Source organism: Arvicanthis niloticus, chromosome 10 (assembly GCF_011762505.2).
Source record: "Arvicanthis niloticus isolate mArvNil1 chromosome 10, mArvNil1.pat.X, whole genome shotgun sequence".
NCBI classification, from domain to species: domain Eukaryota; kingdom Metazoa; phylum Chordata; class Mammalia; order Rodentia; family Muridae; genus Arvicanthis; species Arvicanthis niloticus.
This window is the reverse complement of record NC_047667.1, coordinates 74,903,021-74,926,870: the sequence shown is the minus strand read 5'-3', so window position 1 is coordinate 74,926,870 and position 23,850 is coordinate 74,903,021. Positions and strand designations below refer to the sequence as shown.

Sequence of the window (23,850 nt, the reverse complement as noted above, 5' to 3'; positions counted from 1 at the left end):
TCAAATATTTTCCATAAATCTAACAAAGAGAAAACTGGGGACAGGAGCAGGAAATTTATATTGGAAATGTAAATTGGACCTGAAGAAATGGCTAGGCAGTTGCTACTTTTACAGATGACCTGGGACCCACATGACTGCTCACCACCAGCTGTAACTCCAGCTCCAGGGATCTAACATCTTTCTCTGGCCTCTGCAGATCTCTCTCTCTCTCTCTCTCTCTCTCTCTCTCTCTCTCTGTGTGTGTGTGTGTGTGTGTGTGTGTAATATATATATATACCAGCACTTGCACATACACTGACTAAATGAATATTTTTTTAAAAATAAATACATATGTCTATAAAAATATGTTCAATCCACTAAAAAATACAGATCTAAACTGCAGTATTTTTCCTCTCCTATATTGATAAAAATTTTATGTATAGAGAAAACTTTCTTTTATATATTGAGAATAAGAATATAAATTGCTATAGAAGTTGGGGGATGTTGTTTTCTATCTTTGGAGGCATTTTCTCAATTACCTTTAAATTGCATTATGTTTGCCTAATGGTTTAGCAAGCCCACATGTAGAATGTGATTCTACAATGATGTATACATACAGTCACAGTGATATGTGTATAAAAGAAGGATCCCTCAAATAATGACATTTCTGTTCAATGGTATATAGTTGTGCCTATTCAGAAGATGAAACACAGTTCTTAGTGTTGATCTGAAAACTCTTACAATATATTCCTTTTTAACTATACTGGCATTCCGTCTTTGAGAAGGTCTTTAACACATTTTGATCAGACTCACCCACGCTCCTCCTCCTTCTTCTCCCAGATCCCCCTCCTTCTCCTGACACTCCCAACTGTAATATATTCTTAAATGAAAGAAATTGTAGAAAAATACATACATGAAAATATGCATATAAAACAGACTCTAGTTTATAAACAAAGATGTTATAAATACAAATATAGGTGGTAGAGGGGTTTGGGGATTTAGCTCAGTGGCAGAGCACTTACCCAGCAAGTGCAAGGCCCTGGGTTCAGTCCTCAGCTCTGGGGAAAACAAAAAACAAACAAACAAGAATTGAAAAACGTGGTGGTGCACTCCTTTAATCCCAGCACTTGGGAGGCAGAGGCAGGCGGATTTATGAGTTTGAGGCCAGCCTGATCTTCAGAGTGAGTTCCAGGACAGCCAGAGCTACAGAGAAACCCTGTCTCGAAAAACAAAAACAAACAAAAAAAATTGAAAAAAAAATTGAAAAACTTTTTTCTCACTGCTAATGAAAATCTAACCCAATATTATATCAGTAACAAGGCCAAAGGTTCAATTTAGAAAACTTGAGATATTAAAACTGAACTTTTTTTATTGGAACACACAAATACCTACTGAAAATTATCCAGTTTTCAGTTTTGTAAGAATACCTTTACATAGAGTTAAAAATAAGAGATCTTCAGATACTTTCAGAATACCCATAAAATACATTCTTTATAAGAAAACAGTGAAATGAAATAAAGAAATATGTCCAAAAGTTTTAAGTGTTTGATTGATGTCATTCTGAATTACAGGTTGAGACCCCTCTCCTCCTTTCTCTTAACCCCACCCTCCTGTTTCCAATGAGCATCCTCATATTTTTCTTGAACTAATGTTATGCAATTTGTGCTCTGGGTGTGGCTGGTACCCTACAGTCTCTTTGGTAACACTTTTGCTGCTGCTGCTTCATCTCAGGGAAACTGACTTATAAGTGTGAGACTGTAATATTTTAGTATGTCTGTGTCCTTACAGTTACACCTGCCCTAAACTCAGTTTCCAAAAACAATTCATGCACTGAAATTTTTTAAGGGTATCATCCCATGCATCTGAGTTATTTCTTTATTGATGTGTGATCAAGATATAATTCTGCTGTCATTATACATTTCATAAAGGTTGCATGAAACTAGAAAAAAACAAAAAACAACAGCAGCAACAAAACAAAAAACTCAAGGTAACTGGCACAGAGATTGATTTTTTTCCTTTTCTGGAGTGGGGGAGGGTCCAAGGAAAGGGGGCAGGGTAGGAACAGGGACATCAGTGGGATTGAGATGAAAGGTGTGAAATTCACAAATACTCAATAAAAAGTTATATAAAACAAACAAACAAAAAAAACCCCTAGATGTCAAGAGCTCAAAGCTGGGCACAGTACATCTGAAGAAAAGAAGGATAAATACCTAGGTAGCTTTCTCCTTTATATGTTGCCCAGGGCTTAAGCCCAGCAAATGGTGTCCCCATTATTAGGGTAGCTCCTCCCACATCAGTTACTTACACTTTACTTTCAGTAAAATATTTTTTATAGTGTAGCTCTGAGAATCTGGTTCCCACTGAGCTTGAATCATGATAACTCCACATTATTCTTTTTACCTAGGAGGGAGACATAAAGACCCATTCTCTGTAATGATATCTATTGAATCTCCTTGGGGTAAGGTCTAACACAGAACCTTATTTTGTGATCTAAGACTTTGCTGAAAGGACCTGTTCCTTGCTTCTCAGACCACCAGATAACGCTCCATAAAATGCTCTTCAAGACCATGATCTTAGAAATTCATCTCTACACTCCCCATAGGTCCGTGTCTACAATCCCCAGGGCGATTCAAGAGATTCTGTCCCAGAGAATGGGGCTTCATGCTTTCTCCCTCCTAGCTAGAGAGGACAATGTGGCTTCATCACGATTCAAGTTCAGTTGGAATTGTACTCTCAAGGCTATGCTATGAAATGTTTTACTAAAAGTAAAAGTGTAAAGAAACAGAAGCTTCCAACCTCAAGTGTGCCTCTACTGTTGTCTCATCCTGCAGTCACGTCACTGGCAGCTGGATAGAAGTCTTTCCACAATCCTGAGCCATCAATCTGAGAACTTAGAAAGAACTTAGAACTGAGGAAGTCTCTGGGAATAAAGGTACCCATAGAAAAGAAAGAAAGTAGAAGAGGGGAAGTGAGTTACATGGAAGCCATGTTGGCAGATATTAGGGCCCAATAGGCAACTTCTGGGCACTCCAGATGTGTGTGTCCCTAAACAAGGACTTGAACAGGGTCCCTTCATTACAGCAGAAGCAGAGACAGTCTGTTCAGCAATAGAACACTTCCAAGGAGCAAGAAGTGGACCAAAGCAGAAAAAGATGTTAGCTAGCTCAGTTGAGCTGGACAGAGGATGGAGGATTGAGATAACATAATGTGGTTTGGGGAGGCATTTGCATAACATGGGCTCTCTCAACCATGTTCTGTCTGTTACGTGTAGTGGTACATAGAATGTTGTGAATCACGTGTCTCATTAGTATCTAAAATCTCTACTCTGGGATGTGCATTTTAATATTATAGTGAATCATGAGTCAACATCAAACACTTTATTGTGTCTCTTGTGCCCACTTCAATGGCTCCTGCCAGCTCTATCCAGCCTCTGTGAGGGCCCCTGCACACTCTACCCTTGGCACTGAAACGATCCATGTGAGCTAACAAGGAAAGTTGAGTCAACACGACTTAGTTAGCCGGGCTGGTTCAAACGACCAGAATCTGACCCCAGGCCAACTTATTTTTAGAATATTTAAGTACAGTACAATTTTGGGGAAAAAGAGTGTCCTGGTAAGAATTACCTCAATCCCATGTGTACAATAAAGCTTGAGGCATGAGTACATAGAAACTACTTTGCAAAGTTCATATAACCTCTACCATGAAGAGGTTCTACTGGTGTGGTCTCTGACCAAGATAACATAGAGGTCTGAAGACTACAAAGTACATGTGACATCTCCACTAAGGATGAGTTCTATTGACTGAGAAACAAAGCTGAAGTTAAAGGTCTAGGGAGAGAGAATTTGTGATAAACTTTCTGGAGGATTTGCATGAGACCTGGTGCCACAGATAGCAAAGGCCGCCATGTTATTACCAACACCCATTCTCAGCCTTATAGACAGAAACCAGCTATACATTTTGTTCATTGAGGAGAGAGCCTTGTGTGATTAATATCCCTAGTTTCTCTAGTGCTTCTCTATGAGCACTTGTGCCCTTTACAGGCCGTGTGTGTGTGTGTGTGTGTGTGTGTGTGTGTGATGAATACACATATGCGTGTTGTTTTTCTTGTATGATACTGTTGTGGTCTTTGTGTAAGCCTTCCAGACCTCAGACCTTCAGCCCACTCTCCTAAGTCAAAAGCACAAGGAACTTAAAGTGAGTAATCAGAAAGAAATTCCAGGCCAGCCACTTGTATGGAAAACCATCCACAGAAAGATGCTAGATGGCCTAGCTCTGTCTTTCATCCTCACTTTCATCCTCACATTACACATAAAACTCTCTTGAATATGACCTCAGACACACATCACTCCTGTATGAGGCAGGTCACACACATATGACAACAAAAATACTCAAAGTAAATATATACAGTGGAGTGACAGTGCTAGAGTCCAAGGGAGCACCTGTCTCAGTGCCACACTGCAGGTGAGTGACTGACATGCTAGTGAGGTGTTTCTCTCTTTAGTTTGATTGTGTGTTAGCAAGAGCTAATATTTCTCAAGGTGTTTCTCAGTGCAGGGATACCAAGTTCTTTACATGTAGGAACACCTTCACTATCTCAGCAGCCTTAGAAGATACGAATGAAGTAGAAACACCTTTATACTTTTAAAAGTTCCTGTGTGGCGGGTAAACAATTTGTCCCTGACTTTCCAGAAGCAAACATGGAGCTCTTACACAGGCTTTTCAACTTCAATGTCCATTCTGATCACCTAGCATCTTAACACAACGCAGCTTCTGATGCAGGAGATGTGGGTTCGGGGCCTGAAGATTCATTCTTTTTTAACAAGCTTCCAGGGAATACTTTGGTTTTATAGGACCCTAGAATTCAGCTCTTTCTAGGTATAGCTTTAAGTCATGTCCAGGGGCTGCACTCTGTCCCCTAAAACACTGAAGTTTCCATAGTGATAGCTCTTGTCTTCTTCACTCATAACCTCATTGTTAGTTCTAAACTTCAGTGGGTATTTAGTGAGATGCATATGACTTGGGTTTAGCCCCTGAGGATGGGTCAGCTTAGCAGTTTTTGATTTATTTTCTGCTAATTTTTACCATATTACTAAGCAGTAGAGCAGGAGAGGGGATCACTGAGAATACTTCCTCTCCAAATCTCCTCTTTTAAACAGAATAGTTAATCCGTCTTTTTAGAGGACAGATCTCTTGTGGTCTAACTTCCTAACACAGCCTGGGTTATAAGACTGATATAAGAAACTCAAAGAAGAAAGAGGGGTAAAGTGCACATAATAGAATCTGGGGAACAGGAAGGAATGCAAGGTTAAAGGTAGGATGTCAATTAGAATGCTGACGTGGTGATTTATGTGAAAAGTGATCATGCCTGTGATGTGACTCATTTGTTAGGATCGTTGCCTGCTAGCACACAAAGCCCTGAGCTCATCCGCAGCATGGCATAAACTGAGCACGGTGATACATGTCTAAAATCCCAGCATCAGGAGGTAGAGGTAGGACGATCCCAGGCTCAGGGCCATCTTCAACTAAATAGTAAGACTGAAGCCTTCCCGAGATAGATTAGGATGTTTCTAGAAAGTCTTGACTGCAGAGGAAAAGACTCACTGTGAATGTAAGTAGAACCATTCTAAGAGCTAGAGTCCCAAACTAAATTAAAATGAGGGGAAAAAAAACCCTAAAGTTGAGAGGAACACCAGAATTCATCTTTCTGGTTCCTAACAGAAGACAGAATACGAATATCTCACTCAATGCCAACACCTCAATAGGCATCCCCTCAAATGAGAAGCCAAAATAAATAAACTCTTCCTTTCTTAAACTGTGTCTTGTCAAATATTTCGTCATAACTATATTTGAATGTACACGGTTCATAGTATTAGATCGTACACCAACCTCGAGTCGAACAGCGGTGATGCTGTGTCTGAGAACAAAACAAATTAGCGATTTTTTTTTTTAAGTAGCTAGTGAAGGAGAAGCTTCCAGTAAAAACTGAAACACAGAAGGTGGTGCTAAAGGACAACTCCCCCTCAAAAAAAGTGTAACCATGACTCATAAGAATATAAAATGAACATGTGCTATAGATTTCATCTTACTCATAAAGAAGCAGTCAGGCAGATGTTATATCTGATTCAAGGGAGAAGCTGAAAAACACATGTTTATAGCTCAAGAATATTGAAATGAATGTGCAAATGGAAGCAAAACTAGCTTTCTTCCACAGCAGGGGACAGGGCCAATGGTACCTCTAAGAGGCAGGATGAACCTTTGCACATCTATACATAAGAATTATTTTGCATGCTGTCACTTACATACAATTACAGAGTTGTAAGAACGCTTCTATGGAAATCAGACCACCCAGAGGGCATCCTCTACACACTGCATGGATTCTCACAGAGGGCAAATTCTTCCTCTCGGATGGTGTGGAGTGTTGTAGGGAGAGAATCCTAAGAGGCCTCAGCCAGTTGAGTCACATTTGCCTAGTGAACCTCTCTGGATCATGGAAGGTGAATCTTTCTCTGTCAATGATGAAGTGCCCAGACTCAACGGCTTTGACTTTGGGAAGACTTGAGTCTCTCTGTGTATTGAGTCCCATTTGGTATTCACTGCGCACCAGTAATGCTTTGAACAGATCTTGACCAAAAGGAACCTCCAGGGTGACTACTATGAATTTGAAATACATTTTTTTTTTTTCATTAGAAAAGGAACACTCACCAATGTGATCACTTCTCCTGTCAAATAACACTGTTCTTCAGGGCTCTTCAACACAGACACTGCTTTCTAACCCACAGTCCACAGAACAGGAAGTGAAAATGGCCAGCTTCCATTTTTCAACTTGTAGGACGTTATATGAAACTATTTTTAATGGGGCAAGAGTCTGGGTGATGACTCAAGGTATAAGAGTGCTTGCTATACCATCATGAGGACCTAAGTTTAGATCTTAGCAACCACATAACAACCAGGCCTGCTCTCATCTATGACTGTAACCCCAGAGCCGTGGCACAAACCAGGAGTATAGAGACGGAACTAGCTGGCTGTACACACACATGTATATGCACATGTAGCACACACATGATAACTTGGCTTATGACTTATATGGATTAGACTGGCACAAACTTGAGGTCCCTTTGAATAGTTTAGGTCATATGATTCCTAGATATAAATTGTCATTTTAATAGCATATACTGATTTTTGTAACCAAGCAATATAGTGACAATTATCTGTGGAGATTCTGGATTTCTTGATCTCAGCACCTGTCTCCTACTTACCACAAGTGAAATCTGACTCTCTTTTGTACAAGCACAGTTGAGAAAGGCTTGAGGCCTTCTGAATTGCATGATAGGTTTTAAGCAATGACTCCTGCCCCATAGACCCAAGTTGTCCAGGGACTAGAGTTCAAAGTCTATAAACAAGCCTCACCTTGCTCTGGCCTGTCCCCTCCTTTGAGCCAAGTTCACAGATTAGAACCCTGTGCATTGTTGGTGAACTGCTCTGGATGCAGCTGCCAATTTTGCTGGACTTTGAGTTCACCTCTCCCTTTCTTTTCCATCTCTCTTCATCTTATACTCTTACACCTGTAGGAATACCCTGATCTCTGGGGCTAGTTGTACCCACATATCCTCTTGCTTAGTCCCCATCAAGATTCTGGCCTGCATTCACCACTTCCTTCAGGGGCTCTGCACTGGACAGCACACCCAACCTCAGCCCAACACCAGCTGCTGACTCCCAAGGTGGCCTTGCCCAGCCTGCTTCTCTGTGCATAGTTCACTGGGATATGCCTGTCTTCACTGGCAAAATCCAGTCTGTGCTGGGTCTTAGTAAGGTCTATATTTCTAGCAAAACTCAGGCCTTCCTTCTTTCATAGATTCAAATGCTATTGTAACATTAAGAGACATCAAAACCTTTGATTAAAGCTTGTTTGTGCTTTATCCAGGTCTGTCTGACAAACAGAACTCTTACTCTCCAGGGACCCTTTTACAGTTCTACTTCTCTTTCTCCTGCTAGACTGAAAAGCACTTACCTGCAGTATCAAATAGAACACTAAACTGACATTTAAATCTGTGCTTTATAAAACTGTATTCTTCACAAATAATTTTAGAATTAATCTCTGACTTTCCTTTTCTAATATAGACATTCACTGTTTTCAGCTAGGAGTGATGCATGCTGAGGAGGCATGGGCAGGAGGCTCTCAACCTGACTGCAATTCCTATAGTGAATTAGAGGAGAGCTAGGGCTGCACGCACAGTGTAAATAACTTAAAAAAAATATATTGTGAAAGAAAGGGTGGATGAGTGGGTAGGTAGACAGACAGACAGACAGACAGACAGATGATAGATAAATAAGTAGGTACTAGATAGATAGATAGATAGATAGATAGATACATACATACATACATACATACATAGATAAATAGGTAGATAGATAGATAGATAGATAGATAGATAGATAGATAGGTAGGTAGATACATACATACATACATACATACATATGTAGACAGATACATAGATAGATACATAGATGATAGATAGATAGATAGATAGATAGATAGATAGATAGGCAGGCTAATGATAGATAAGTAGAGAAGGAGAGAGAGATTTAGATAGATGTGTTTGTTCATGATGAGTTGTGTACTTACTGGATGCTTACTGAAATAAATGTCATTGATCTGTAGTTATATTCTCTTCCATAATGATAACGGGTGGTACTCCCTGATTATTCAGGATGTACAAAGCATCTTTCTAAGTGAAGTCTATTCACTCTCATCCAATACACCTTGCAGTCCCATGAACTTGGCCCTCTGACTAGCGTAATTATTGAATGAGTCATATAAGACTTAGAGAGATAAAGTGGTTGATCTAGTTTCACAGTTAGTATTGAACAGAGTGAGATATGAACCACATTTCCTGATTCTGGATTCTCTAAATTTCAGCATCCTTGAGCCTCAGTCCCAGGCATGCAAAGAACCTTCAGCACTTGCCTGTCAAGTGAGTGAATCCTTACCACCGCCTTTCTCAGGATTGAACACCAATGAATGCAGATTGTATACAGGTTTTATACTAGCCACTGGGCTTCAACTTGAAGAAGCCATTAATGGCTCCTTTATGACAGCATCCACATTAGACATTAGAAATAATCATTCCATGGCAGATCCATATCTAGCACACACCTTTTAACTTAATTAAATCATAGCATGGCTATTACTTTATCAACTGCAGTGACTCAATCATCCTTTTAGGCTTAGAGACAAAAGGTGTGTGTGTGTGTGTGTGTGTGTGTGTGTGTGTGTGTGTGTGTGTTTGGAAATTTGAAGAAAATGATTTCTTCTTTTAAAGAAATTGACGGAAAACTGAAAAGATAAAAAGGCCAAAGGGTCCCATGAAGGCTGGATGCCCCAGTGTGGGGGAATTCAAGGGTGGGGAAGTGGGAGTGGGTGGGTAGGTTAGGGCACATCTTCACAGAAGCAAGAGGAGGGGGATGGGATAGGGGTTTCTGGGTGGGGTGGGGATAATGGGGAAAAGGGATAACATCTGAAATGTAAATAAAATATCCAATAAAAAAAAACCAAAGACTCCATCAAAAAAAGTTCAAGAAGAAATGAAATAGCCTATAAAATTGTGGACCTGGAAGTGACTAAATAAGTTTCCCCCTGGGTGTTAAAAGTGGCCTCCTAGGGGCCAGCAAGATAGAGCAGAAGGTAAAAGCACTTGACACCAGGCATGGTGAGCTGAATTCAATCCCTGGGACCCACAAAGTGGAAGGAAATAACTGACCTCCACAAGTTGTGCTCTGACTTCCACATGTGAAACATGGTACACACCCCTCCATAAATACATATATGTAATAAAAATATTTCTAAATGAATACTCATTGCCAAAGCAAAGGTCAATCGCAGGTCACACCGCAGAGTGTGCCTATCACAGAGAACTTCAGGTTGTTCTCGAAGAACCCGAGATCATGGTCAAGAGCTTTGGCATTGAAACAAGCCCCTCCTGTGCTCAGAGTCCATTTCTCTCACCAGGTGACTTTGATAGAGTGTGATGCCACTCCTTCTTGTGAGACTGTACCTGAAAACACCTGATCATACACAACATGGCAGTGGTAGACTGATTATTGTGGCTACGAACTACTGAAGCCCGTTAAAGGCATTTTGTAAAGGGTCAGAGTCTCCTGTGGAATGTATCTGAGAGACCTATTGTGCAAAGGCACCTCTCATACCTGGAAAGGCAAACAGAAAAAGACCTAAGATTCCTAAAACCAGGGAAGATTTTTCTTACTTAGGTTTCCTGGGTAAACCAATACAGGAAAATCAAACAGATAAAAATACCCCAGACCTGGAAAAGGAACAATTTCCAGGTCTCAACTTTATAATGGAATCCGTTTCATGCTCATCACATGTACTATAAACCTATAAATTGTCACTGCTAAAAAGAATGTGGTTTTAGTCCCTTCCAAATTGCTTTGTAGAAGAACTAGAGCTAACAAATCCCTCTGGGTGTTTATTCTACTTGAGAAAGTTGTGGGACTTCTAGCTTCTCTAGCCAAGGGCCTGTGACAGAATGGAAAACAGCTCAGCTTATTTCTGACTGAGGGTAAGACAAGGACATGCTCCCAGGAGAAAGGTCATCTGAAGCAAATCACTGAGCAGGACACACATCAGAGTGGAGAGTCGCTTTTTGTGTATCGATCTTTCCTCTGATTCCTGACAAATCAATCAAGTCCTTCCCTTCCCCCGTTGAGAGAGAACTTGGCTCTCTTGCTGCTCTCCTCCCCAGTGCTCCATTTCTATGAGAACTACCTAATATACTCTTTCTCTGGATTCCTCAGGTCAGTTATCCTTTCAATGGCTACACTGACCCTTTCAAACCCATGCTTGCTCCTTCCTTCCCTGCTTTCTTCTATTTCCTATGTTATTATCGTTATGTACTGTTTTGTTATATTTTTGAAATAGGGAGTTGCTCAAGGTTACCCTAGAACTCACTATGTATCCCAGGCTGGCCTTAAACTCATTACTTTTGTAAGGCCCCCATGAATGGAGGACCTCACCCAAGCCTCGGGAATTCGCAGCCACCCATTAACTGTAAGACACCAAACTTGATGTAATCAGCAAGAGGCATATAACCAATATACTGAGGTCAAGACCTGTAGCCCACGCAGGGGAAAAGGGGTCTGACCCCGGGGCTTTGGAGACAGATAGAATTTAAAGCCCAAAACCACAACTCGGGGGGCGGGGGGTGGACCACAACCCAGGGGGAGTAAAGGAGGGCTATTGGAGAGTACCTGTGGAAAATCCCAGCCCATTATTCAGTTTGTGACAGGGCACAAGGAACAGTATATTCTCTAAGAGCCTATACGTCTTGTGGCCAGCCAAGTTCCTGGTATCCAGGGTGCACAGGCACGCTAACTTGAACTCTCAGCTCAAACCCTATTCAATCTATCTTATGGTCAGTTTTTAGTTCCTGGTACCCATAGCACTTGGTCACGCTGTCTTGAACTCCCAGCTCTGAACTCTTATCTTATTTATTTTGTCTTGTGGATAGCTAGTTTCCTAGGACCCAGAGCACAGAACAAGCTGATCTGCACTCTTGACTCCATCTGTGGAAGGTTTAAAAAATTTTAACTTTTTCACTATCATCCAGCTTCAACTCCCAAGTGCTGAGATAATGGCAGGTTTGGACATTAGGCCTGGCACACTGAGTCTTTTCAGTCTACCTTGCCTCAAAATGCTCTGAGTTAGGAAGCCATTCCCAAAACTATTCTGTGTTCAATTGAGTGTTCCTTTAATTTCTTCAAATCATCATTTATCACAACTTCAAATGCTTATATTATAGAAACACAAAAGCGTATATGTGTATACATATATGCCCTTACATATATTTTTGTTTGTTTTCTTAAAAGTATAACTTCTTGGAATAGTTGTAGAAATTGTTTTTTCTTATGGGATTTTGTTTGACTTTTTTTTCCCTCTTTTATTATTTGTTTTGTTTTGTTTTGGATTTTTGAGATAGGATCCCTCTATGTAGCCAAGACTGGCTTAAAACTGACTATGAATACCAGACTAGACTCGAGTGTACAGAGATGTGCCTTCCAAGTGCTGTGATTAAGGATGCGAGCCCCATGCTAAGCTTGATGGTTTGTGCTTATCAGTACAAACCCAGCAGCAGGTGGAATATAACCTGACATAAAGGAACTCAAGAAGAGAAAAAGGAAGGAGCTGAAAGTGTTTGGGGCCCCATGAGGAAAGCAACAATACCAACAACCAGAGCTTCCAGGGTCTAAACCACCAGCCTGGGAGCACATAGGGAGGGACCCATGGCTCCAGCTGTATATATAAGGTAGGATTGCCTTGTCGAGCATAGGTGGAAGAGGAGATCCTTGGTCCCATGAAGGCTGAACACCGACTGTGAGGGAATTTGAGGGTGGGGAGGTAGGAGTAGGTGGGTGGGTGGGAGCACATCCTCATAGAAGCAGGAGGAGGAAAAATTAGGGGGTTTCTGGGTGGGGGAAAATGAGGAAAGGGGATAACATCTGAAATGTAAATAAAATATCCAATAAAAATTAATTTAAAAGAAAAAAGGAAAACAACATTGACCAATTAAGTGTATGCTGATTAAAGAGGGAAAGGGGAAGATCTAAGAACAAATAGGTTCTAGCAATAGCTACCAGGGAAGGAACAATAGTATTTAGCCAGCTGACAATAAATGCAGAAAAATTAAAAAGCCAGGTAGTCGGAATTCAAACAAGTTGTGCACTTTATTTCCACGTGGACACACTGCTCTGCTAGAGACTTGAAGAGTTTAAGGTGCTGGAGAGATGGCTCAGGGACTGAGAGGAGGAAGGAGCTGCTCTTGCAGAGCATGGGGGCTGGGCTGCTATAAATTCAGCTCCCAGGATCCAAAGCCTTCTTCTGGCCTCCATGTGCGTCTTCACACATGTGGCATGCACACATACGCGTGAATAGAAATATGCACAAATGAGGAAGACATAAATAAAGACCATTAAATGTTTCGTGTGCACATTCCTTGCACACATAAAGATCAACGCAGTGATGGTTTACAAACGAGGAGAACAAAGAGTTTGATGAGAAAGTTAGTAGCTGTTGACTTACTCATGCTCTCTCTTTCCCCAGGAACTGATGGGCTATGTTTGCCTGATCTTGTGAGTAGTAACCTATTAACCTACATCTCATTCCTCCTTGTTGTAAACATCCTCCGCTATTGCTTATTTCTATTCACCCCTTTAAATGATAGACTTGAAATAAGCAGACATAAATTCAGAAAATATTTACAATGCAAGAACTGGGCCCGCCACGGTGCTGAAAATGATTTTCCTCCAGGAAAGTCAGCAAACGGAGGGTCCTTTCCAGAAGTCCCCAGGTGTCTTGTGTTCAGGAAGCGGTAATTCCTCTCTTCCACCACAGGAAAATGCTGGTCTCAAGGGAAAGAAGCCAATCAAGCAGTTGCTTAAGGGTGAAGCCAAAATAATTCAGGACATTTTAATGGAGCCGCTAGCAGCTTTTCCTGAAATCTAATGAGGATGTCACTGGAATGGAAACACAACAGATGCCTCTAGTGTCAGGACTGGAATGAAAGACGTGCACTCTGATTCAATTCAGCAGGCTAAGGCTAGGGGAGGACACTGCCATTTGATGCCTTAGGGACAAATTAAACAACATCCCTAATGTCTCGGATAGGCTAGATAAACTGTGTGCACCCTGAGCTACTGTCACCACAGATCCAAAACCATAGGTTTGGGGTTCTCATGAGGCAGAGGGGCTTTGACCCATTTCTGCTTGGTAGAGTGTTCTCTACCTACAGGATTCACTATTTATTGAGTTCTAGAAAATCAAGCCCTGTCCAGGCAATGTGGGGGTTGAGGGTGGGTGGGGTGGGGGTGGGGGCGGGGCAGATTCAAGAGGCAGGAAATATTCAGAATGCGGCATAATAAAAAGCTGTATAAAACTGTTTTAAATGTTCTGATGAGATGGGAAAGAAAATTAAAAATTTAAGCCTCTTAAAATGGAAATCTTGCCAGCATGCCTTGCAATTTGAAAAGTCTTGCCTGTTAAAATGGGGGTAGGGGAGGCAGCTGAGTATTGTGAGATAACTTCAACAATATGAGGAGTCCTAAGACATGAGTCAGGACTCTGAAATTCTGCTCCACGTTCAGCCATGGAATCACAGTCCTTACTGCTACAAGCCCAAGGACACCCTCCTCATGGGGTTCATGACCCCTATGAGGTTATTCTGAGCACATCATGGTAATAACTCTAAAAATCTCTTGAAAGTTAAGAAAGATTTCTATAAATGCCTGCTGTGGTTAGCTTAATCAATTAGGTCTTGACCTGAAATTGAAAAAGAAGAGCTATTTTACATCAGAAACCAGTGTTTTAGGGCAACCCCGTCTCTTTGCAAAGGGCACACACACTCCTTCCTCTCACTAGAGTGAGCTGAAACCCCTAGGTAACAGGGTCACCTCCCCTGGCTGGGGACCCTGGCTGGTCTCAGCCCGGAGCAAGTAAATTATGCCTTGCTTCCAAACATCGTCGTCGTGCACAGGGCACCACACGTTGACATTCCATAGAGTAGGCATTCCCTCTGTGGCCGTGCCTCAGATCACTAACGGTTCATGTGCTCCTACAGAAGTGGCTTGAATCTAGCAGAATCGCTGCTTCATCTGATGGAGCCAATGGCCCTCAGCATCCCACTATTCTGGTCTTTTTCATGCTCTGCACATTCAGATCCTTAAATCAACCAGCCTAGTACTGGTGCACAGGAAGCTCAAATTTTCACTGAATTTGGTATAATTGTACATATTTACTATAGCATTTGGAGATTCTTAGCATATCAGCTAAAGAGAGTCTTTCCTTTTTCTTCTTTTTCACTATTTCACAAGAGGAAAACTAGGCCTTTGCTTCTAAGGTGAGTAGAAAGTTCCACGAGGTGTTTTGTTTTGCTTTGTTGTTGTTGTTGTTGTTGTTGTTGTTGTTTCCTCAACATTTGGAAAGCATTGTTTCCTGGATAAGATTGAACTCTAATGTGCTGAAAGACTTGTGAAGCCGAACAGGACTGTGTGGGGACAAACATTTGTTATTATGACTTTAAACAGATCAATGGGACTTTTTGGCATCTCTAACCCAGGTTGCTTGCAAGTAGTCATGTGTTTAATGCATGTACAAACAGAAAAATATCAGCTATTCTGGGGTTTAAGTTTCACCCATTCATTTAATATCTAAGTGGCTTCAAAACTCCCATTCACTTAAAAATAAATAAGTGAATGAAAATCTGAAATAGGGAAAAGGAAGAGTCTATGTGGTTCTTCAACTTTTATTCTTTAATTTAAGCTTTTGAGATAGGAAAGTTCTGGAAATATTTCAATTGGTCATCAATTAAGTAAAAAGAAGAAAGGCCAAAGATTTTGGATAAATTTTACATTGTGATTTATTAACTCTTTTTAGTAGTTGATAATACTTAAAAGTAGGTTGAGGAGTAAATAAACAGTAGGTACTATTTTAAGTATTTTTCATGTATTATTGATTCAGAGTTTGCTAACTTAACCCAGCTGATAGAAGAGAAAACTAAGCATAAAATTAGACGAGAATTTGCTGGAAGTCACAGCACATAGCAGGGAGTAACCTGACATTGGAGTCTAAGTTTCAAACTCATAAGCTCCGTTCATGTTGCTTTATGTTCTGCACTAACCACCAGAGCTTTCAGAATTGCTGAGATGCATAGAGTGCTGCTGTTAGGACCCTCTTTTGTGCTATTTTATTTGTGTGTGTGTGTATATATATATATGGGGGGGAGGGGGAGGGGGAGGGGGAGGGGGAGGGGGAGGGGGAGGGGGAGGGGGAGGGGGAGGGGGAGGGGGAGGGGGAGGGGGGAGAGGGAGAGGGAGAGGGAGAGGGAGAGGGAGAGGGAGAGGGAGAGGGAGAGGGAGAGGGAGAGGGAGAGGGAGAGGGAGAGGGAGAGGGAGAGGGAGAGGGAGAGGGAGAGGGAGAGGGAGAGGGAGACTAGATGCAAGGCCAGAAGAGGGTCTTGGAGATAGACTTACAGTCCCCTTGACCCTGGAGTTACAAGCATGTGAGATGTCCAGTATAGGTGCTGGGATCTGAATTCTGCTCTTCATGATAGAGCAGCCAGTGATCTCAATCACCCAGCAGTCTCTCTACTTCTGATTTTAATTTTGATTTAAAATTCTCACACATCTCAGGCTGGCCTCAGATTCCCTATGTAGTTGAAGATGACACAGAACATATGAAATTTTAGCTTCTGCCTCCCAAGTACTAATAGTACACAGGTGAGTGTCACCATGACCAATTCATGGAATACCGGGAATTAACTCCAGGGCCACAACCATACTAGAAGGAACTCTACATTATGCTTCAGCCCAAATTAGTGGGATTTATTTTATTTTCAGGTCTACTAAGCTATACTCCCAATCAAAATTACTGAGGGTTTTTAAAATATTTGTCTTATTTTATTTATGTGTATGTGTGTGGTGCCCACAGACATCCTAGAATTAGAGTGACAGGCAGTTGTAAGCTACCCAGTGTGGCTACTGGGAACTGAACTTGGGTCCTCTGCAAGAGCAGCAAGTACTTCCAAGACCTGTGCCACTTTTTGTGTCTCCAGTCCCATGAGTTGTTATAATTGCAAATAACCTGTATAGGCATACTGTATCAATGAATGCATCCAGCTTCTCAGAGATGTGCAGTAGAAAAATTAAGCCTTGCTCTAAAAGAAGCCTGACTTCTGCCCTCTATGTGTGTCCAGAGACACTGCCTTTGGGGGTGATATACTGAGCCCTGGCGAACAGAACTAATGCTGAGGTTGGAGGCTTTGAGTCACCAAAGAGTTGCTAGGGACTGGAGATTGAGGTCTGTCATGTCACTCATGTCTGTGTCATAGAGCCCCAATAAAAACTCTGGCCACCAACACTTCACCCAGGACTTCCTGGCTCTCAGGTGTCCGTGCTGGGAGAGCCATTCATTCTGACAACATAGGTCAAAGTTCTCAACCTTCAGGGCTCCAACAAGCTTCTCACAGGAGTCATATTATCAGATAGGTTGCATATCAGATATTTGCATTATGACCCATAACAATGGCACAACTACAGTTATGAAGTAACGATGGAAATAATTTTATGGTTGGGGGTCACCCCGACATACAGAACGGTATTAAAGGATTGTAGCACTAAGAGAAGTTTGAGGACCAGTGCTACAGGTAAAGAAACTGCATTGGTTTCCTTCCTGGGGTTTATCCCTATGTGTCAGGCTTAGAGAACAGGCTTTGAATGGCCCTAAACCACATGCAATGCTTCATCACCGAGCTTACAACGGGAAAATACCCTCAGCCCTTTATATTGCTTCAGACTTGCATGCAGGACTTTTCTTCTTCAAAACTCCTGTTATTATTATTTGTATTATTGGCATCGCTAAAAGTAGAGCCAAGGCCTTCATACATGCTAAGCCCTGTCTCTACCACTGAGCTGACAGGCTGATACCACCAGCCAGACAGCAGGGTTTTGGTTTGGTTTGTTTTTCGCAGAAATACTTTACCATCAATAGCTTCCTAAGTATAGCTTACAGAAATTAAATAATAGCTACACCTGTTTATCCTGGAATATAATCTACCCTCTTGCTGCTAAAGGAAATTCTCTTTGCTCTACAGGTTTAATGTTCAAGCTTGCTGTGTGGTCTCCCCACCCACTTCCTTTCACAGCTGGGGCTTCCTGGTCCATGTTCCTTGATATCCATGGAGTTCCTTTTCATGGTAACGATGGTGATGCCGTCAGCTGCCCATCAGGGACTCTGGTGGAGACTCTGAGTAGAACTCCCATCTGAAGTGCTTTTGGGGGGGAGATATTTTTAGAGTAAAGGTTCACAGTGGTGGGAGGGGGTATTGTGGGAGGGAGAGTAGAGGGGAATAGCACACCAATAACAACCTCCCACACACTTCACTCCCACACAGAACCTCAGTATGTGTCTTCATTGGGATATAGGGTCTTTCTTGGTTTGGGATAAGGCCATTTTGGATTTGAGTGGGTCCTAACTACAATACAAGTGTCCATAAATGAGAGAGAACAGTATACACAGAGACAGGTTGAAGCCATGCATTAAGGAGATTGTAATAGAAGCCAAGAATGCTCCCAGGTCCTGAAGTTTGTTACCTCAGCCCTAGGAAACCAATAGGAGTGACCATTTGGGCAGCTCCATGTCCCCTCCCTTATGAATGTACCACGGCATGGACTCCTCTTTCTCTAATTTACTCTTTTGTCCTAGGAAGAGAATATTTCAGGTAAGAGAAGAGTTCTTTCTCATTTCTTCTTTGTAGCATGTGGATTAGTCACAGTTCAAAAGCAAACAAAGCAAAGAAACAGAGGTTGTTGACCCAGAGAGTAAACGTCCCTCTGTGGTGAACGCAGCCAGCAAGGAGCGGGAGAGGCAGAAGCTAAGCCGCACCTGCCCCACCCACATTAGATGGCGCACAACTGTCTGTAACTCCCGCCCCGAGGATCCAAGATCCCTCTCTCATCTAGAGTCCCTGCACTCAGGAGTACACGCTCACACACCATTCAAAATAAAAATAAGTCTTTAAAAAAAAAAAAAGCACAATAGAAGAATTTTTTTTCTTTTTTTGTGTTCTTCTTGTTGTTGCTGGTGGTGGTGGTGGTGGTGGTGGTGGTAGTTTTGTTTGTTTGATTGCTTTTTGCCACTGGCTGACTGTGTGACCTTGAAGGGTGAAGTATGACTAAAGTTCTTAGACGTCCATAGCCCCAAGATGATCTGATTGTCTAATAGATTTTTGAGGTTCCTTAACCAGGGAGAGTATTTAGTAAACAACAGCCTTAAGACCAAAGAAAGATAATTCAGGAAAATGTGAAAGCCCTTGTGAACTATAGGCTCCTTGCAAGGACAACTACTCCTAGGCTTTGAATCCACATGTTATCAAGGGCTTTGACTGTGACATAACACTGTGTCTGCAACTGCCTATTTTGTAGTATAGATACAGTTCATGAGTCTAGACAAAAGACCTTCCTTTTAGATGCAAATTTTCTGTTACCTTGGTAGAGTCCAGTCACTTATCCCTATTCACAACAGCATCTGAATCTCAGCAGGAAAAAAAAAAAAGAAAGAAAGAAAGAAAAAGAAAAAAAAAAGCAGTGTGTTTCACTGTCACTTCTATCCATATGAGCACACAGCCCTTGTGCAGAAAATCCTCCTGCCAATCACAATCAACGGAGTCTCCATTTTTAGAGGAGCGCATCCCCTTCTAGGCTGGAAACTGCTCCCACAGCATGATGGGCTTACCTACTCACCTTGCATGTACTCACCTCAAGGTTACAGAAGATACTTAATTATGGAATATAATCTTTCAATCTTTAGATTGCTTATCAAAGTCTTGGGGAAAACCCTCACTGACCGTTCGCAACTCATTCAGTTTACCTTGAACTCATTGGCAATGAGGAGCAAAACAAGGTCAGCAGGAACTAACTTAGGTGCTGGGTCCTGTTAAAGTCCTTCTCCTTCCTCGTCCAAGACCTTTAGCCCCTGTTGACTTCTTGTGTTATCACACTGCTATTCCCCTTTCACCTAAATCCCTCTGTACACAGCAACGGGTAAGGCAAGAGTTTGCTTTATTTATATCTTTAGTTCATGTCTATTTATGTGTTCTACCTAAAGTATGGCTTGCAGCTGTCAGCTTATTATTTCTTTGTATATATTTTTTCCTGTCCTTTTTCTGTTCAGTTAAAATGACCAGTAAGAACCTGCTTAAGAATATCGATGTGAGCCAGGTGTGGTTGTGGTGCATGCCTTTAACCCTCACCCTCGGGATATAACGACAGGGGATCTGTGATTTTGAGGTTAGGCTGCCCCACAAAACAACTCTAGGACTACACACAGAGATTTTGTCTTTTATAAAAAGTATGTTAGTGTTGACAATTCTTCCTGCAAACCTGAAGACTCTAGGAAAAAAAATTCTCTCTCTCTCTCTCTCTCTCTCTCTCTCTCTCTCTCTCTCTCTCTCTGTGTGTGTGTGTGTGTGTGTGTGTGTGTGTGTGTGTGTGTGTGTGTGTGGCTCACTATACAGTCTAGGCTGGCTTCATAGTTCTAATCCTCCTGCCTCATCTTTCGGAATGCTAGATTGTTAGCAGCTGAGGTAGGCTCCCTTAGGGACAAACTTATAGTAATGCATCTTCAAAAGTGATACTTCCTTTGGTTGTAGATAAATCTCTTTTGGGAAAGAAGCTAATTGCTCTGAGAACTATTGATGCCCACCGTATTTCTGACATGAATTAAGCATGTTCAGAAGTATTCCTTCTTGCTCTTTTTCCTCCTTGAATTACGACCTTGATCTGAGTAGTCCACATTTGAAAGTGAGCATGCTTAGAAATGTGCCCACATCCAAAATGCCTTTCCATATAAATATGTATAGTTTCCTCCACATAAAATCCTGAGGCCTGTTTATTCTCAGACCATATTGCTTTGAAAATTATTTCCCAGGATCTCCCAACACGCAGCAGGTAATACAGCTTTCTTCCTTTTGTTTCTTGGCTGTCCTTGGAAGATTTTTTTTTTTTTTTTTTTTTGAAAAGAGATCAGTTGTAACAAGAGTTCTGTGAAGAGTTCCACTCATATTTGGAAATGAAAAACATGCCAAACTAAGAGTTTTACCACATTAAAATAAATGATAGAACAAACTCACATGGTAGTAAAAATATGGTTAGTAAAAACAACCAATAATTCAAAGTGAGGATGAGGAAGAGGGAGGGAAAGGCTTCCCTGTGAGGAGTGGGAGGGGTACTGCACAATGGAAAGTACCAACTGCAGGACGGGGTGAACTGCCCGACTTTATCCTCTCATGCTTGCTCTTCGATTGTTTTGCTGGGTATAGATATTTTTGTTTGGGGGGTAATCTATTTTCTTGTTTTGTTGTTGCTGCTGCTGCTGTTTGAGACAAGAAAGATCTAACTGCGTAGCTCAAGCTGCCTCAGCCTCCCTAAACCAGGATGACAGAAACGCTACCTACTGCAACTGTTTTCTTGAATACAATTATCAGCTAAACAAGGACCATCATGCAAAACACCTTGAAGATAGGCTGAGACCATAGCCGGCTCTCTTGGATCTCTCAAAATGTTCCAGTCGGGTTACAGCAAGAAACAGCACAGTTTTGGTGCAGTTCAAACCTTATTAAAGTTCAGAACAAAACCCAACTTACACAGACTCCTGTGGTTCCCAGGTCTAGGTGCCAAAAGAGGTTGTTTAGCAGCCAGCAGCTCCTGGTGACTAATTCATTGGCACTCTGAGAATTACTTTTGAGGGTATAAATGAATGTCACTCTCCGAACTTCAGGAACACAGCTCACAAAATATGAATGACTATGCTAATCCAGCACGGGGCTCTTCATGGTGTAGGCTGCAGTATTTGTCCTGGTCCCGAGGGAGAAAGTAATGATATGTCTAAAGCTCCGAGTTTCAGAGAGAACATTAGCACGGTGGATTATAACGGGACACAAATGAGAAAACAGTGAAAGTGACCTTGAGTTCTGTGGCTCAAACTCATTCCCTGTCAGCTGGTAGTCAGGCTGACAAAGACCTCTGTGGCTGACGTTACACTGCTCTGTTTAACGGAAAACATTAACGACTTGGTTGTACTTTGAAATACTCTCAGGCATGAGAATAAACAAAAGGGGAGTCCAGTGACTTCTTGCTGCAGATGTTTCTCTTTCCCTTTCCCCCGCCCCTCTTTTCAACGCTATCTCAGCCTTGGTACTTTAATGCAACGCACTTGAGAAGCTGTCCGCTGAAATGTAAGGTTAAAGGTCAAATCTCCAGACAGGTGGCAAGGCCTTCTTCCATCCCCTGGCAAAGTGAAAGGGGGACAGAACCATCCTACAGGACAGAAAACACAGATCAAACAAATGCCGAGGCAGCAGCCAAGGTCATGACACAAATAAGGGCTGAATTAGCACTCATCACCAGTTTGTTCTAAGGCAGAGGTTAGATGCAGTCCAGGAGAGTCAGAGCTTAGCTGCCTCTGACTGAGGAACCCTAAGCACGACGCACTAATTAAAGTCCATGCTCTGACCCACAGTGCAGGTGTTCCACACATGTAAGTCTCTGACAGCAGGCTGAGGCTGCCTGGCCTAGACTTCTCCACCCACACCTTAAATTTGATTATTGAATTTTTGTTTGTTGTTCTGGTTTGAAAGTGGGGAAAATGAGCTGGTTAAGTTTTATAACCAAATTCAGTGCGGCTCCTCTAGTTCGCCCTGTCCCCCTGGGCAACAATTTCTCCTTTGGATGGTGTAATGGCGAATTGCTAAACCAATTTGTGCTCCCAACAGGTTGCACAAGCGAACCCGCCCAAGAGCTATCTGGATTTGCCAATGAAACACACACACACACACACACACACACACACACACATTTTAATTTTAAATATGCCTCAACTAGCTCAAAGGCAGGGCAGTTCTAATCCTCTCTGTAGCTTCCACACATTTCCCTCCAATACTCCTGGCTTAATGCCCTCTAATTCGATATTTTATCTTTGTTGCCCTGGCTCCTTCTAGGCAGTTCACAAGTGCTGCCCGACTCTTCTGGACAACCCTTCTGGGGGCTGCATTCCTTCTCACCTATTATGTTTCTAATGATCTTTCTTCTGCAGCTCAGAATCTGATCCAGAATCCAAATTATAGTGATTACCTCCTTTCTCTCTCCCAGTCCCCAGCCCACACAAATCTAGCTGCCCAGCTGTTGGTTATTGGCTCTTTACTGATCAATCAAAAACCAACTGGGGACAAGGACCTTCAGTGTTTGGACTCGCAGATCCCCTACTATGGGGTACTGGATTAATTCCAAGCATTAGAACCAATCTCCAACAAGATGGGGTTCAGATGTCATACTGAAGCATCTCCGAGCAGCTTGAGCAAGGTGAGCAGGCAGTCATCCTTCTGTCGCTGTGATAATCCACCTGATATAAAGAACTTAAAAGTAGAAAGAATTTATTTTGGTTCAGAGATTTCTGCCCATAGTTGAAGACACACACCACTGTCAAGTGTATGGAGAAGTCAAACAACTTCCATCGTGGCTTCATCGTGGCTGTTGGGATGAGAAAAGAAGGACAGGGACATTTTCCAGGGTGCATCTCCATCAACCTCCTTCCCTTCTGTCAGGTCCACCTCTGAAAGTCTCCACTGGCTCCCAGTAGAACCGTTAGTTGAATAAAATCTCTATCTATGCCTTTATGTGATACTTCTGATCCAAGACAGAACAGTCTTCAAACTGTAACTAGGCTGGTTCAAAATTAATTCTCTTCCCTCCTATTCAGTTCAGCTCTTCCGGAAATGCAGATCAGGGTTGCCAGACAGGCTGGGAGTAGCTGCTGGTGGTGTTGGCTGATGGAAAGGGAGAGCTTGCTCTTGGTGATTCCTCCTTCACTGGGGGACTGAGAATTTTTTCAGAGCGCTGAAAGTGTTTCTCACATGAAATGTTTGAGCCCACTTTCCAACCAATACAAAGTACTGTTGCTAGTGTTGAGACAACGGAGAAAAATTCAAAAATTATCCAACGTCTACCCAGACAAGTTGACTTGTAGAGGTTGACGTCAAAGGTGCTGTATTTAGGAAGGAAAATACCTCCAGAGCAATGTACATCGGCTATGGAGGTTGTCAGAACACTGTGTACCACCCATGGAAACATGACTTGGACTTTGAAAATCTCCAGATGTCAGCCGCTGGGTTGCTCTCAGCTGCTAGACAATTAATGGTATTAGTCTCAAAGCAGAATAGACTCTGATGTTTGGCCCACATCAGTTCTGTTGTGGTCACAGTCCAAAGGAATTCTATGTAAGTACATTTAAAGGGGAGAAAAAGCAAACTTGAC

At 42.1% G+C, this 23,850-nt stretch overlaps 1 long non-coding RNA gene across 3 annotated transcripts in view; it reads right to left on the bottom strand.

The window, feature by feature from the left end:
* Positions 1 to 1,022: 1,022 nt before the first annotated feature.
* LOC143443764 (uncharacterized) overlaps positions 1,023 to 23,850 on the bottom strand; it is a 26,255-nt gene continuing 3,427 nt past the window's right edge. For 2 of the 3 annotated variants that reach the window (XR_013113059.1, XR_013113061.1), the window contains exon 4: positions 22,382 to 23,719. This is a non-coding gene — a long non-coding RNA (uncharacterized LOC143443764). Of the gene's footprint in view, positions 1,038 to 21,185; positions 23,720 to 23,850 lie in introns of those variants that run through there. The other variant, XR_013113060.1, reaches the window with a different exon arrangement.